The sequence below is a fragment of the Eumetopias jubatus genome, unplaced genomic scaffold (genome assembly GCF_037043125.1).
Source record: "Eumetopias jubatus isolate StellerSeaLion01/CBP00866 unplaced genomic scaffold, mEumJub1_p1.0 scaffold_12, whole genome shotgun sequence".
NCBI classification, from domain to species: Eukaryota; Metazoa; Chordata; class Mammalia; order Carnivora; family Otariidae; genus Eumetopias; species Eumetopias jubatus.
In genome coordinates this window covers 103106277-103123565 of record NW_028274818.1, presented here as the reverse complement: position 1 = coordinate 103123565, position 17289 = coordinate 103106277, and positions in this window count along the sequence as shown.

The following is a 17289-nucleotide window of genomic DNA, read 5'->3' as shown; positions in this document are numbered from 1 at the left end:
GCACTCTCTCTTCCCCCCCCCCAAAAAAAGAATAAGCAACGAATAATGTCTTGTTGGTATTCCTAAAGATCGGGCCAATACCCTCAAGGTCAGACTGTCCTGCATTCAAAATACTCATTGGAGCCACATTTCGACTATCCATATGATTTTTAGATTGGCTGAGCTGAACTCTTAGAAATATGAACACAGACTTTGATTTTTCACATCTCTTCCCAATAATCACACTTCCCAAGAAAGGAACCATAGCTGACCATGAGCAGTATCCAACAATTGAAGGAGGGTAAGACGTTTGTCTTCCCAGTGACACAAAGCTATGCGCTTGTCACTGTGAATATGGGGCTTCCCCGGGTAAGCGGGCAGAGTGTCTGTCAAGAAAGAGGGCGTAATGGACGGGTCCTGCTCTGTGCCTGTGCTGGTGTTATCTCTCACTTGCTATCTTGATGAGAAGACTATTATTGCTTATACTACGACAGCATAAATGCAAGTGTGAACTGTGTTTCACGTGTATGTAGCTCATTCCATAGCTTTTGGACTCTTCTCTGTCATGTTTCTAGCATGTCTTTCTCCCTCTCTCTTTGGGAAGCTGGGGTGCATCCATTCACTCTCTGACTCCCTGGCCTTTCGCGAAGCCCTTCCATGCCAGGCCCACAGCCGGGCCCTGGGCACACAGAGAAACCACCCATCTCCTGTCCTAGCTGGGAAGCTCCTAGCTCTGAGGGCAGGACAGATGTAGACACTTCTGAACTGTTTTTGCCTACAATCCTTCTGATACCAATGGTGTGGGTTTCCCCCATACACCCACACCCACCAATTCTCCGACTTTCTGGACACCAACTGGGTGTCCTACAATTCAATTCAATTCTTTTTTTTAAAAAGATTTTATTTATTTATTTGACAGAGAGAGACACAGCGAGAGAGGGAACACAAGCAGGGGGAGTGGGAGAGGGAGAAGCAGGCTTCCCGCTGAGGAGGGTGACTGATGCGGGGCTCGATCCTAGGATCTTGAGATCATGACCTGAGCCGAAGGCAGACGCTTAACAACTGAGCTACCCAGGTGCCCCCAATTCCATTCAATTCTGACACTAACTCCCTGGAGTTAGGGCAGACCCCACTAACCCAGCTTAAGGGGCCAGTCCCACAAGACTGCACCCTCCATTGCAGATGTCAGGCGCAAGAATATTGGGTGCCAAGGCGCCCACACTGACTTGGCTACAAATTCACGGGTTACTATGACCTCCTCCTTAGACCTGGTGTTATATGTTAGATGTGTTAGAATGCTCACAGAACTCAGGGGAACATTTTATTGACTGTTACCAGTTTACTCTGAAGAATATTATAAAGGGGGGAATGCCTGGGTGGCTCAGATGGTTGGGCGTCTGCCTTCAGCTCAGGTCATGATTTCCAGGTCCTGGGATCGAGTCCTGCATCTGGCTCCCAGCTCAGTGGGGAGGCTGCTTCTCCCTCTTGCCTCTGCCTCTCCCCCTGCTTGTGCTCTGTTTCTCTCTCTCAAATGAATAAATAAAATCTTTAAAAAAATATTATAAAGGGTACAAATGAACAGCCAAAGGAAGAGTTGCATCGAGTGAGGAGACATGGGTTTAGGGGGATGCACAGAGCCTCCCCATCCTCTGTAGGTGCACCACCTCCCAGCACCTGGTTATGGCCACCAACCTGGAAGATCTTGGAACACTCTGTGTAGAGGATTTTATGGAGATTCTTATTATAGAGGAATGATTCGTTAAGTCATTGGCCACTGGTGATTAACTCAATCTCCAGCCCCCTCCCTTCCCAGGTCAGGGGGTGGGGATGAGAGTTTCAACCCCCTAATCACATAGTTGGTTCGTCTGGCAAGCAGCCATTTTTGAAGCATCAAGAGGAGCACCAAAGGTCATTAGCAGAAACTCAGGTTATGGATGAAAGGGGCTTGTGATGAATAACAGAAGATGTTATTATCTCCCCTACCTCTCAGGAAATTCTGAAGCTTTGAGGAGCCCTGTGTCAGGAACTGGGGACAGAAGCCAAATATATATAGGTGACCTTTGAACAATGCAGGGATTAGGGACACCCAGTCCCTGCAGTCAATTTTCTGCATATAACTTTTGACTCCCCCCAAAACTCAACTAATAGCCTCCTGTTGAGCAAAAGTCTTACCGATAACATAAACAGCCGATAAGCATGTATTTTGTATTTATATGTATTATATCCTATATTCTTACAATAAAGTAAGCGAGAGAAAAGAAAATTTTATCAAGAAAATCATACGGAAGAGGGGCGCCTGGGTGGCTTGGTTGGTTGAGCAGTTGACTCTTGGTTTTGGCTCAGGTCGTGATCTCAGGGTCGTGGGATCAAGCCCTATGTCGGGCTCCCTGTTCAGTTCGGTGTCTGCTTGGGATTCTCTCTGCCTCTCCCTCTGCCCCTCCCGCTCATGCTCTCTCTCTCTCAAATAAATAAATCTTAGAAGGAAGGAAGGAAGGAAGGAAGGAAGGAGAGAAAGAAAATCATATGGAAGAGAAAACACGGGTACATTACTGTCCTGTATTTATCCAAAAATATCTGCACATAAGCGGACCCGTGCGGTTCAAACCCGTGTTGTTCAACGGTCACCTGCACTTCTCGCGGTCTCACGAGATACAGTGCGGTACCTGCAGAAGACAGGCGGCTCGTTTCTTTTGGCAGCAGCGAGGAAAGAAGAATGAGCCACAGCTTCCCAGAAGTGACTGTGGCCACCCAATAATCCCCGCTGACACCCCCAGAACCACAGAACCCAAGTAAAAGCAATGTGCAAATTCAGTTTCAAGGTAAGTCCTAGTACCTCCACCCAACCTGATCTTGGCGCTCAAAGCTCCGCCAAATAGAAATGGGTGTGTGCAGCAGGGAGGGGGAGGGGGGCTTTCTCAGGACCTTCTGGCCACCTTTGGGGGGAGAGGCAGGCTCTCTGCCGGCACTGGGAGGGTCCTTCACATGCAGAGCGGCCCCCCTGCCCCCCACCCCCCAAGTCTCATTCCACCCGTGATGGGTAACATGTAAGAAACACGGCTGGGGCCCCAGCTCAGATGCATGGCAGCAGGATCTCTGGGCAAGGGACCCAGGAGTCTGCACCTACGTGAACTGCCTGATCACAGGTCCTACCCGCCCAAGTGTGAGAAAAGGAGGGTGGCATTCCCTGGGAAGCCACGTCCCCTGGACTGCCATTTAGGGTCGGTGAGGCTGACCTCGGCGATGCAAAGCAGCTGCCTGCTGGGTTGTGACCTTGGGCCCTGCCCAGTGGCCTCGCCAGGGAGAGCGTGCCTTGTCAGGCTGGCCTGACCCCCACTCCAGTCGAGCCACAGGGAGCGAGGAAACCGAACATAGTGTCTGGATCCTGCTGGTACCTCATCCATTTCCTTATCCTTCTGCTGTGCTCCTCGCCGGCTCCTCCTCCCCGTCCCCCTCGACACAGCTGGGGAGTAGCCTCCATCCCTTCCTAGGCTCCTCTGCCTCAAGCTTCTGCCCCTCCCATCCATACGCCAAGCTGCTGCCTGGGCAGTGGTCCATGATGCAAATCGCTCTCATTCCTCTCCCGTCCAAATCCTTAAATGACCCCCCCCCCCCATTGTCTACAGGGAGATGTCCAAACTCAGCAGCCCAGCATTTGGGACCTTTCAAAATTCTGAAAAACTTCCCTCGTCTCTGAATAACCCCATTTCTCCCCCTACCCTCCTACCTACCTGCCCCTCATCATGGCATGTTTGGGCTTGACCCATGGAGGGTAGAAAAGTGATTAGGAACTTGGCTCTGGAGTCCAGCCGGCTCAGGTCCAGATGCTGGCGAGGCCAGGTACAAGTCTTTGGGTGTGTGAATTTGAGCAAGTTGCCTAAATTTGCTCTGCCTCAGATGCCACATCTGAAAAATGAGGATAATAAAGATCTTACCTCATGGGGTTGCAGTGAGGACTAAAGGATTGAACACATACATATAAAGCCCTTGGAAGTGTGCCTAGCACAAAGTGTGCATCTAACAAATATCCATTATTACTACTGTGGTTTAGCTCACACATGCTTCCTTCCATGCTCATGCCCTTTCACGCTTCTGATTGAACTTCTATTCATCCTTCAAAACGATATGCAGCCTCAGAGTCCAGCTGTGACCCCTCTAGGGTATCTACTCCCTCTTCTGTGTTTCCTCTACCTCTTTGGCTCCCCTCCATCCCATCAAATGTCACAGTGAGCCCCGAGTCACTGCTTATCTGCCTCTGCAACTAGACTGTGTCTTATTTACCCTTCCTCGAAGCCCATAGGGCCAGTTTGATGAATGAATGAATAAAATTTCTGAAAGGATGATGGGAAGAGATTTCCACCCAGTATTATCTTTGAGAACAAACACAAAAGACCACAGTATAAAGGAAAAACCAGCATTCTATCTATGTAATTGTCCTGAAAGCCATAAAAGACTGGTAATGTCCCCCCGCAAAAAAGAAAAATGTGTACAACTAGATAGATAGTAGGGAAGTACATATATCAGAGAGATAATAAAGTAAAAAAAAAAACATTTTTTGTTTAATTAGTCATTACGATCAAGTATCTATGGAAACAGATGGATTTTCACACTCGAGATAGACAATCATCTATTCATTTAGCAATGTATAAACAAACGTGAAAGTTGGAGCCCGAAGCATCAGCATCGGTTCCTTCAACAAGTGTTTCTTTTTTTTTTTATAATTGTTGATATATTTTTTTAATTTTTTTATTGTTATGTTAATCACCATATATTACATAATTTGTTTTGGTGTACTGTTCCATGATTCATTGTTTGTGCATAACACCCCGTGCTCCATGCAGAACGTGCCCTCCTCAATACCCACCACCAGGCTGACCCATCCCCCCACCCCCCTCCCCTCCAGAACCCTCAGTTTGTTTTTCAGAGTCCATCATCTCTCCTGGTTCGTCTAACCCCTCTGACTCAACAAGTGTTTCTTGACCGTGAAGGCGATGATGAGAAGACAAGAGTCAATCCCTGCCTTCAAAGGCGCCATAGGTAACAGGCAACTCCAGCCCACCTTGCTCTGATGGGCAAGTGTGTGGGGTCAAGGGACGGTATGCCAGAGTGTGTTGGCACACCAGTGGGGAAGACCTAGCAGCAAGGGAGATGGGACGGAAGAGACAGGAGGCGAATGTAGGAGCAAAGCCCTTGAGAAGGTTGGCTGGGGATGGGGGCTATCAACAGCCAAAGGAGACTTTGGGGGGGTGTTGTAGAAAGTTCTAGAACCCCGTGGGGGAAAGTTCTTGATAGGGGGATGGCTACATGAGTGTATACAGTGATCAAAATGCACTTAAAAGGGGTATCTTGTATGGAACTTACACCTTTAAAAAAAGTCTTTGAGAAGAAGGGAATGATGGCGGTGCTTGTCAGTGCCGCCAGGGATAGAGGATTAGGGCAGGAGAGGGTGTGGGAGGGAAGACTCTGAACCCCATCTTCAACATGTGGAGTTTCAGGTATCCGTGGTTTTCTACTAAAAGTGGGGTCCCTACCCCTGCAGCGTGTCACCCGGTGACAAAGATTCTCTCCTTGACCAAAGTTTACTCGGGCTCCCCTGACCCTTTTTCAGCGAGGCCCTCCCTTTTAGACTTCCATGCTCCTTTCGGCATTGTCCAATTTTAGCAAGAATCCTGCTAAGTCAGTTTAACCGGAATCCCCCATTCCCATATCTGATCACCCTCAATATCTGACCAAATTCCTCACCCCCCCCTTCCACCAGCCCCCAGGGGACACCGACACCCTGGCCTGCCTTTGGCAAGAATCCTGTTAGGTCGGTTTAGCCAGAAGCCCCCTCACCCCTGGTGTTTCCTCTGACTTATTTTCTATCACTAACCCCACCCTGCTCTCCTTGGCTCTGAGTCTCCACTCTTCCTCGTCATTTTTATCGGAGCTGAGCCCGATCTCGGTCCCCTACTGCAACACTCTAGACCCTAGCATGACGGTCCTGCCCCGCCTTGAATAAAGCCTTCCCTACCGTCTTTAACCAGTGTCAGTGGATAATGTTTTCTTGAACACTGGGAGCCTGTTAGAGATGCAGGATCTCCGGTACCACCCCAGACCTACTGAACCAGAGCGCTCGCGTTAATGAGATCCCCAAGTGAGTCATGCGCACGTTGAGTTTGAAAAGCCCCGATTTAAGGGGCCTGCAATGGCTCCTTGAGGCGAATGACACACAGCTGTGACAACTTAGGGCCACAGGTAGGCAAAAGAGAGGTACAGGGCAGCAGGGCTCCACGGGGCACCCCAGCCCTCGGGTGGCAGCCTGGTCAAAGGAAGAAGGCAAAATAAGAGGTCCAGGGGCCCCGATTTGGGTCCTGGTCATTTTCCCAGTGAAAACCAACCTGGTCGTAAAGATTGTCACTATTTACCAAGGGTTTCCCACACATAGGGTGATCTTCGAGGCTGGCTTAATCCTACGAGAGCCGGGCTCTCAAAAGAATGAGTCTTTTCTCAGGTTTACGGATGGAGAAGCTCTGGCTCCGAGAGTAGGGGACTTAAAGGCTCCGTCCAGGTGGCCTGGCGCTTGGCTGCAGAAGACCCCCTCGGTGGAGCCGAGAGGCTGGGCTCGGTGGTCTCCGCGGGCAGCTGCTAGAGCTCCCTGGGAGGAGGGGGCCAGCCCCGGCTTGGAGGGCCTCCCTGGAGTAAGTCCTAGCCCGCCCAGGCGCCTGGCTAGAGGCTGCCTTGTTTTCCAGGAATACAGGACTGCTCCCCACAACACCCACTCAGACCAAGAAGTCATTCAGGTATTGGGCTGGCTCCGAGCAGACGACTCCACTGACAGCTGTGCCTGTCACCTGGACATGCGGGGGCGACCACACGGGCCGCCGGGGCCCCCTGCGTGGCTTGTCCCTGCAGCCACTGAAACCAGGCAGGGCGAGGGGGTTCGAGTCTAGGGGGCCACGGGGCATCTCTCTGCTGCCGCCAAGCAGCCTCCATGAGAGCGGTTTCTTGCCCTCCCCTCCACCCCGCATCCCCACAGCACGGGCGCATTTTCTGGTCTCCAGATTTCAAGCTCACACATGTCAGAGCCCACCCTTGGAGCTCAGGCCAACCCTTCCTTATGCAGAGAGAGAGAGAGAGAGAAAGAGAGAGAGAGACATAGAGCCCAGAGAGGGAAATGTGCTGTCTTGTCACACAGCAAACCGGGGGGGCAGAGCCAGCTCAACATGGCAGCTCGCCCTTTTCAGGGCTTCGGTCTGCACGTGTGCCCCCAACCTGGGCATGGCCGGAGCCGTACTCACAGGACGCATTTCGTGGGCTGCAGCCGTGATGGCACCGCTGGCGCCAAATGCCTGCCTCAGGGCCCTTGCATCTGCTGCCCTTCTGTCTGGGAGACTCTTCCTCGAAACATCCTGTAAGCAGGAACATCTCTGCTTCAGAGGCCCTCCGTGCACAGCCCCTGGGTAAAACAACACCTCTCACCCTGCTTTGCTGCTCTTCACCAGCTCTGAACATCCCCTGATATTATGCTCTGTATTAATGGTTTTCTTTTGTTTACTCCCTGTCTTCCCTGGCCTGAATATAAAAGCCAGAGCGGCAGGGACTTTGGTTTGTTAATTTGCTGTATCCCCAGTGCCCAAACAGTACTTGGCATTTAAGAGGTGCCCACGAGAGGCGCCTGGGTGGCTCAGCTGGTTAAGTGGCTGACTTGCCACTTAAGACCTTCAGCTCAGGTCTTGATCTCAGGGTTGTGAGTTCAAGCCCCGCACTGGGCTCCATACTGGGCATGGAGCCTACTTAAAAAAAAAAAAAAAGAGAGAGAGAGAGGTGCCCATGAAATATTTGTCAGATGAATGAATGAATTGAACCTGTGAACACATCCTTATTTCCACCCGCCATCCTCTCCGTGGTTGGCAGATTCAGGCCCTCGCCGTCGTGATTCTCAGAGGTTTGCATGAGGAAGATGGGGCCTCATCTGCATCTTGCCCTTGGACTGCTAGTCTTCCCCCCTTTCCCCCTCCTCGGGCCTCCCAGGTGAAGTGGCAGACAGTCTGTAATTCTGTCTCATTGCTTACTCAATCCTCATCCCCACCTGTGGAGGCAGGGCCATTACCTTCAGAATCCAAGACTCAGAGAGGTTAAGTAATTTCCCTGAGGCCACACAGCACGTAAAGGAGCGGAGCCGAGACTCCCACCTGGCTGCCCTGAATCTGAGCTCTGTCGTCTGTCGTCGTCAGGGCCGGCTTGGCTCCAGGGTCTGGCATGGAGGGAGGAATGCCGACACCGAACCACCACTGGGGTAATAAACTGCCTAGCAAGTATTTAGCGCTCGGTGAGGACCTGAGAACCTAGACAGGGCTCTGCTCCTGAAGTCTGTTCTCTTGGAATGTTGTCTGACGGGTCAGGCAAGCCTTCTCGGGTCCTTCCTCTTAGAACACCCACCAGGAGCTTGCGGGACCCAGGGAAGCACCAGGCAGGAGACTATGAGCTCACATCGTGAGGATGCCTCTGTAGATGGTTTCAACCGTCAGCAGCAGCGGGGGCCGGGTGGGTAACGGGGCAACCCAGGCCGAGGGGTCCATGCTGCCATCCCGGGCAGCCTCCATGCCCGGGGTCTGATGCCACAAAGAGCAGCTCCCGCCATACCTCTGTGACAAGCCCCTTAGCCTCGGCCTCGGTGGAGGGAACAGTGGCAGACAACTCATTACCCCATCACATTTCCCAACAGCTCCGGTGGGAAAGAATGTTCTTCCCTACATGGAGCTGAAATCCTGCTTCCTGGAAGCTCTGCCCGTGGGCCCTTTGAGACCTCACAGAACAATGTTTCTTCAGGGGAGGGAGGGTCGCTCGCCCCACCAAGTTTCCCCCCAGTAAAAGGATTCTGGCTTCCCTAACTGGTCCACCCATGCCAGAGCTCCCTCATCAGCCTGCTTCTTCTTTAAAAAATGCTCAGTTCTCGAGAACAGAAGAGTCACCTCCCTTTTCATGGGATACTAGGCCTCTAGTAATGCAGCCCAAATTTACATTTGCTCTTTGGGCAGCCATCTCCTAAACCATGAAAGGTGTGAGCTGAGTTTGAAGAATGACAGGATTGTCATCCAGTATCCAGCACAGCGGTGATTGGTAGTTGGCCTCAAAGGTACAGAGAAAATGGTATGGCCAAAGCCGTGAAGTCGAAAACAACCATGGCCTATGTGGAGGAGAAGCAGGTCTGGCTGAGCCAAGGGTTCGTGATGGGAGTCCCGGGTTGAACAGGGGAGTTGGGACAGCTCATGCGAAGCTTTGAATGATAGGTTCAGGGGTTTGGATTCCTTGTAGGCCTAGGGAAAGGACTGAAGGTTTGTTAGCAAAGTGACATGCTGGCCCTTGATTCAGAAAGTTTTATAGCCTGGACTCGGGACAGGGAGGAGAGAAAGGGAGCCCACATTAGGAGGCCACCCTGCCCTCCAAGTGCGAGGTGAGAAATTATAGAGTGTCTCCGGGGGAGAATAATAAATCTGCGTCACCCTTCATGCATCGGTGAGAGAAATCAGGGCCCAGAGAGGGAAAGTGACTCGCCCAAGGTCACACAGCCATCAGGGAACAGGGCCTGGACCCGACTCGATTTTGTTGTGTGTGGTTTTTTGTTGTTGTTGTTTTGTTTTTAATACCCAGCAAGATGTCTTTCTATTACATCGGGCCCTCGCAGGGGACGACTCAGATCTTGGTAGCTAGCGGGGGTTCAAAAATAAATACGGGCTGGGTTTGATGTGTCACCTGGTCTGGGTTGGTGGTGACAAGGAGGCATTGCAGAATGCATAGCAATGAGAAGAGGTTGGGACAGGGTTCCACTTGTCCCCTACAAGGGTAAGCTTGTTTCACAGATTCTCTTTCAAGGATCAAGCTCCTGGGAACCCCTGCAGATCCAAATGGCCTCAGAGCCCTCCCTGGTCCCCAAGGCCAGGGTGTGGGCACACAAGGGACATCCGCCTGACCTCTGGAGGGAGGCACTGCACACAAATTTCTGGAGGGCCTGCAGAGGGACGCCCCCAGGACCCCTGCAATCCTCCTGCCACAGTGGGGGACCCAGCTTGGGAGCACGGACAGACGTCCCAGCCTCCTGCCAGCTGACCCAGTGGACTCTCTGGGCGACCTTGAGCTAATCACTTACCTTCTTTGAGTCTTGGCTTTCTCATCTGTGAAATGGGGGTGATGATACTTACCTACCTCATCGCCGAGTTATGGGAATTAATTAATGTTTATAAAGGACTTGGAGATCCACAGATGAAAGGCGCTAGAGAACTACAAAGTATCATTACTGTAATTACATTACACTATTATATCTCAGGCCAAGGGCTTTCTGCAGCTTCGCTTATTACTGAGAATGGGCGATGGGGCGCAGATAAAACCCAATCTCCCCCAACCATCGCTCCAAACTCCAACCAAACTCCATCCAGATCTAAATTCCGGGAGATTCCATCAGGCTTGGAAAACATGACAAGCGTCTCCAGCCCCAGAATTCCCCCAGGGGCAGAGAGACAATGAGAAAGACTGTCTTCTGAGTCTCCTCCTGAAAGCAACAGTTTTGGGGGGGGCTAAGGGGGGGGTCTTAGGAGATCAAGGCCTATTCTGAATCCATGCAGGCACGGTACCCCACTGCACCGACCCCGGGCCATCTAAGCCATGCTCTTTCTTTCTGGGGGCCCTTTTTGTGTTAAACTGGGACCCTTGAGGTGTCCCTTCCCACAATTTCCCTGGCCCCAAGTCAGACCCCCTTCCAGACCAAAAAAAAAAAAAAAAGAAGAAGAAGAAGAAGAAGAAGGCAGCTGCCCACATGTATTGAACCTCCAGCAGTTCCTGCATTCACCCATCATCACCCATTTCTCAATTCCCCAGCCTGGCCAGGTAGGTGAAAGCTAGATCAGAAAGAAATATAATTACCTTTTTACGAGCTTATGACATGGTTCCACCCTCCTCGGCTGTCAGCTTGTCCAGTCACTCACAAATGATGATATACATACTATAAATTATATCATTATCGACCTATAATTACAGGCAACATATATACGAATCCCCCTGAAGGAACTGGGGCTCCAAGATTATGTACCCTCGCCCCTCGATCCCTTGGGAAAAAAAAACCCGCTGCCAGAAGGGGAGTTAACCTATTTCCAAATCTCAAGGACGCTCGGTTAAAACAACAGAGACACCCCCTGCCATCTTCGTGTGCACACCCCCGGGCTTCCCCAGAACATATCAGCTCTCCCCACAGAAGGCACAAAGCCTGAGATGTTGGCGTGAACAAATCTGGACATGTGAGGGCAAACTCTCGGGGGGAGACCGAGAACAGAAGCTCCCTGGCATGGAGCTCCAGGAGGAAGGGCTGGTATCCAGACAGCGGGAGCAGAACCTAGGACACTCCAGCTGGGTGGCCGGGAGCCCTAGGGCTCCCCTCGGGCCTTGGAGGCTACCCTCAAGGACACCTGTGCCTCCGAGGACTAGCTGGGCATTGGTTCCCTCAGAGATGTCCTCACTGCACTGGGGTGATTCCCAGGGCCTGGCAGTGGTCTGGCAACACTACACCCCCCGCTCCCCCGCACAGTCCTGCAGGATGGTGGTGGGCCAAGGGGTAGGGGCTGCACCTGCCTGATGGGAGCTGTGGACCCTCCCTGCCATTTGGCTGATGACAGAGCCCAGCTCAGTTCCTCCCGGGGACCTGTGGGCAGGAGGGAGATGGGCAGGAGGGAGACCTCTCCGGGTCCTGGGGCCAGGCATCCGCTCCTCTCTTCCTCGCTTGCTTCCTTCTGTAGGCCTCCCGGGCCAGGCCCTGGGGAGAGTCGTGAGCAGGGCACAAACGTGTGCTGTGGGAGCTCAGAGGGAGCGGCCCGTGGTCAAAGGAGCCCTACCCTGAGATAAATGCTGTAGCATCGGGCGCCTGGACAGCACTCGGGGCGGGACTGGGGAGGAGGGGCGGGACCGGTCAGGGAAGGCAGAAGCTGGGACTTAAGGCATCGGCAGACTTTCCAGGTGGGCAAATGGGGGAAGGAGTTTTCGAACAAAGAGAACGCCCCCTGTAAAGGCACGGAGGGAGGGATGGTGGGGTATGGTGCGTCAGGGCAGAGAGGGGAACCTTCTAGCAGGATGTCTAGGGCAAACAGGCGAGTGTTGCAGGGAGCGGCGGGGCTGCTGGATCCTCGGGCCAGGCCTGCCCCATGTCTTTCATTCCCGCTGCCAACCGCACCCTGTGGCCCCAGCTCAGGGAACCCCGCTCTGTGACCCACCCTCCAGGGCCCCCCACCCCCCAGCATGCCTGGTCACATGGAGTCTGCGAGGCCTGGAGGGTTCTCTGCCCTGATTCCCAAATAGCCAGGTCCTGGTCAGCTCCGAGAACCAGCCCCCAGTGCCATACACCCCCAGCAAGGAGCCAGGACGATGGCAGGGTCTTGCCCCGAGTCACAAGTGACAGACGCACAGCAACCAAGAGCTTCCTCCATCTGGATGGCAGGCGACCCCAACTGTAGCTCGTCCTTGAATCACATCTTGTAAAAAATCATTTGCACATTTGAATTCAAAGCCCCTCAAAACAGTATAAACACCACCATTCCAAGTACCATAAAAACGGCGTTGAGCATTTATGGAAACTAAAACATGTGTATTAACATATGGCAAAAATTTCACTTACTGCATCTTTTTAGCATTGGACTGATGCAGGAGGCATCTGCTAAAAAGCGTTTGAATGGAAGCTTCAGAAAAGAGCAGAACGCGAACAAGGCTGTCGCCAAGCCTGGGCTGTTGGCAAGGCTGCAGGGAAGCCCGAGGACCCCTCCCCGTCCCCCCAGGGAGGGGTAGGGGGTCAGCCCGCCAGAGGGCAGGATGGGGGTGCACGAGCGGCCCAGCGCACTCACCCCAAACCCAGCAGCGCAGGCTCCCCGGCTCCTGCCCTCTCCTCTCTCCTTCTCCTCCCATCTCAGGGAGCAGGAGGGTCTCAGGGGAGAGGGTCCTCAGCATTGGAAACAGGAGAGGAAAGCCCTCCCAGGTCTTTTCTCTCGCCTCAGGTTCGGGCAGGAGAGCGTTGAGCCCTCCGGTGCCCCAGAGCCCACAGACCCAGCTCTGATGGGGCTCCCAGAGCAGGGATTCCATCAGCTTCGACCTGGAGCCAGCAGACCCCTGGGGCTCTCGCTGGTGGCCCAGCCTCTGTGGTTACCGCGCCTCAAAGACTGGTCTGGAACATTCCTCTTGTTCTAGGGTTCTAGGCACCTGGGGTCAAGTCCGGATGCCAGCTTCTGTTTCTAGCTGTGACAGATGCAGGTGAGAACTACCCAGGCCCTCACAAAACCCAGGTTGATTTACGGCTTTGATGAGGCCGTTTTTTACATTTCTTCGACTTATTTTGCTACTACGTGTATTTTGCTGCTACTAAGGTGGGCTTTCAAGTTCCCTGGAAGTGGGAGACCGTCCTGAAGGGGGCAGCTGTGGAGCCCATCTGTTGAGGGCTTTGCCACAGATTCGTGCTCCTGATTACATGAAGGTCAAGCACAGAGGTACGAGAACCTCGAAACCTCAACACCCTGAAGATTTAGGCCGGGGCTGGCCCTCTGCCGTTTGAGTGGGATCTCTCCTGATTAGAGGGGAAGGGTATATGAGTGACAAGCCACGTTCCCCGTAGCGAGTTGGAGCCCCCATTCATGCTAGCCGCCAAGAAAGGCCCTTCCAATGTGGGTGCCAATGGGCCCTCGGGTTTCTGTCCAGGGCTGAGCAAGTCTATCTTTCAGGCGACAGCATGGGGTAACCTAGCCAGCCTGGAACTGGGACCCTCCATTGATCTTTTTCCCCATGGCAACTTTCTGGGGCCAACGTGACGATCTGCTCCACACTGGTGTCCTGTTTGTCAATTGGTGTGATAGACCGGGGGTTGCTGACAAGATCCCCAAAGTGCCTGGCGCAGAACATGGAGCTCCAGCTTTCCAGGTTAAGGAGGAAATTAATCCACTGGCCTCCTCCCCATGAGAAAGCTCCCAGCTGCACCCAGACACACACTTTGCAAAGTGCTTCAAACACACTGTCACAGTTGAGATATGCAACTGCCCAACAAGGGAGGCATCTGGACGGTCATCTCTTTCTTACATTAGAGGAAGCTAAGAATGGAGGACTGAAGGGACCGGCCCAAGGCCACGCGGCTGATGGATGGAAGGGGCAGCATTCACAACTGTACACACTGTGCCCAACCCTTGGCCCACGGGCCCCTCTGTCCCCAGATGACGCCCAGGCAGGGAAGCTTGACTCTCATTCCCAAAGCCCATCTCCAGAGAGCAGAACCCCACCCCCTTTCTTGCACAGTGGGTGCTAGCTGGGTGCTTGCTAACTCCTCATCAGAAAGTGGCCTCTCGGGCGCCTGGGTGGCTCAGTTGGTTAGGCGGCTGCCTTCGGCTCAGGTCATGATCCTGGAGTCCCGGGATCGAGTCCCACATCGGGCTTCCTGCTCAGCGGGGAGTCTGCTTCTCCCTCTGACCCTCCCCCCTCTCGTGCTCTCTCTCTCTCTCTCTCTCTCAAATAAATAAATAAAATCTTTTAAAAAAAAAAAAAGAAAGTGGCCTCTCAGGGTCAAACTAATCACCTGCGGCTCCGTGTCTTTAACTATCAGAACCTGACATGGAGACAAAATCATATCCAACTTTTCCTGCCTTGCCTTGATAAAGATCAAAGCCCAGAAGGTAATGTCAGAGATCACCAAACCTCGTCCAGACCCAGCATCCTGGATTTGGAGTTTATCCCAGCCCTACAGGGTCTCTGATCAAGCTCAAGAGACACAAAGCTGCCCACCTGACTTGCCCTTTCTCTCCTATTCAGAGAGAGCAAGAGTGAAAGCATCCAATGCACAAACAAGCTAAAAGGAGATAAGATACCCCCTTGTTACCCTCCCGGTATTTTGACTTTTGACGATGGCAGCCCAGTTGCTTGCATTGGCAAAGAAAGTGGGGTAATTGATCTCCCTTACGACATCTCTCAGAATGTGCTCCTCCCTGCTTTAATTTCAGCCTCAAGGTGTGGAGAAGCAGGCTGCTCTCAGAAAAACAAGAAAAACACATCCTCCCGTTAACCAGTGTGCATGGCTGCTGGCCATTCTCACGCCTACAACCCGAGGGCCCCCCCCCACCCCGAGATGGTCCAGGGGCCTTTTCTACTGGATCTGTCCCAACCCAGCTTCTTCCTGCCGATGACCTTCCAAACGGTTCTGTCCTTAGTGGCCTTGGGAAGCCATACTGTGGCCTCTGAAATAAAGATCCAGAGACAAATGCAGGGAAAGGGAAAGGCAGTTACGATGTCTCTGGCATTCAATGCCCCCCCCCCCCAGCCATGATGGGAGGATGAGGCCCCTCTTGATTTCCGAGGGGAACTTTGGGTGGCCAAGGGGGAAAGAGACACGCAAGTGTCCAATGGGAGTTTGGCAAGAGAACTGCGTGAGACAGAGGCTGGGCCTGGGGGGCAGGAAGTGCTTTCTGGGATACTCATGTTGGGAAGGGGGTGCTTCACGACGGTTTGGAGGGCCAGAGGACCTACTCGGGACATTTAGCCCACACTGTCCCATTCCATGGACACAAGCACGATGAGAACATGAGCCTACCGGCTGGGGGATCTCATGCTGTCAATTTGGGGGTCGGGCTTCAGTGTCCCGCCCTGTAGTAAGAGGCCCGCGGGTGGCGACGGGCATGCAGGAGACTCGCACACTGGAAAGCCCCCTTCAAAAGCCAGCAAGAAGCCATGGTGCATGGACATGGGTCCGGGCCAGGTGACAGTTCTGAAGTTTCCCTGAGAATGCACCATCGTCAGCATTCCTTTGGGAAGAGCCTGTCTTAGAACGGCCATTGAGAAGTGGCCGGGAGTGGGTATATTTCTCATTTTCAGAGGAAGAAAAGGCATCGCCTGTGCTGGCTGGCTCACGGTCACACAGAATTTCTGGGTCCTTCCCAAGCAGGCAATGACATCTGGTAACCCCATTGTCTGCTATCTGCAGGAAAGAAAGTGTTAGACTCGAGGGGCAGATGGAGTTTGCCTAGCATGTCTGTTCTCTTCTCTGCTGCCTTTTCAACTCTTCTTGGGAATGCAGCAAAATAGCAGCTGTTCATAATTTCATGAATAAAGAACTATGTAAATTTCAGCTATGAAAATGTGTTGCATCTCTTGTGGGCAAAGTGTGGTATATGCTCCCGCTCAGTCTCTATTTCCATCTCGTGTGCATCTTGGAGTTTATCTAAACTGCATTCCCTGGGCAAATGGCTCAGTTTCGGCATCCGTGCCAGCTCACTGATGACAAGAGTCGTCACTCCCCATCCCTACTGGCCAGAGCGAGAGGCTGGCGGGCCAGGCTCCCAGTTCCGGTTCCAGTTCAAGCTCCAGCGCCTCTGAGTGAGGGGCCAGTCTCCGTGTGATTTCTTTTACTGATTTGTAAAATGGGTATATTGGCATTTCTCTCTTTCGCAGAACACTTGCGTGATAATAAGGTATTTGTGAACTAACTTCCAGCAGCCTTTGGATGAGGAGGCCAAGGATGTTTACAGTTTTCTTCTAAATACCTGCACAAGGCCAAACTTGCCAGCAAAGGATTCAGACCTTGACTGGATCCAAACAGGTACATGCAGCTCCGTCGCTGCCTTCTGCCCCATTTCCTCTACTCCTGGGAGCTTCCAGAAGGTGTGTTCACACTGCTTCTGAGAAGCATGTTGTACTCTTTGCTCATGATCTTACCAGTTAGCTCAGAAGTAGCAGGAGGGTCCACCCTGTTTGATGGGTCTCATATGGGAGAGATCAAGCCTACTGTGAATGGGTCCAAGGTGTGGCGCTAGAACCCGTGTGTGTTCAGCTCCTGTGAAGGGGGAACCTTCCGGTGGTGCCTGAAGAGATGGACCAGGCTAATTGGGAAGGATGAGGGTGGAGGTCTGGTGGTCAGTGGTCAGGGTACGACAGGGAAGCATTTGTCCTTTAATGAGCCATCAGTCACCTGGGGACCTTGTTAAAAGGCAGATCTTGGGGTGCCTGCGTGTCTCAGTCGGTTGGGCGTCTGCCTTCGGCTCGGGTCACGATCTCGGGGTCCTGGATTCAAGCCCCACATTGGGCTCCCTGCTCCTCAGGGAGCCTGCTTCTCCCTCTCCTTCTGAGAGATCTCTCGCTCTTTCTCAAATAAATAAAAATAAAATCTTTAAAAAAAAATGCAGATCTTGACTCAGCAGGCCCAAGGTAGGACTGAGACTCTGCATTTCGACCCACCTTCCAGGTGATGCCAGTACTGTTGATCCCAGGACCACCCTTAAGTCTAGCTGACTCTTGGCATGTCTTCCAGCCCCATGTGCCTCACTTCTGTGA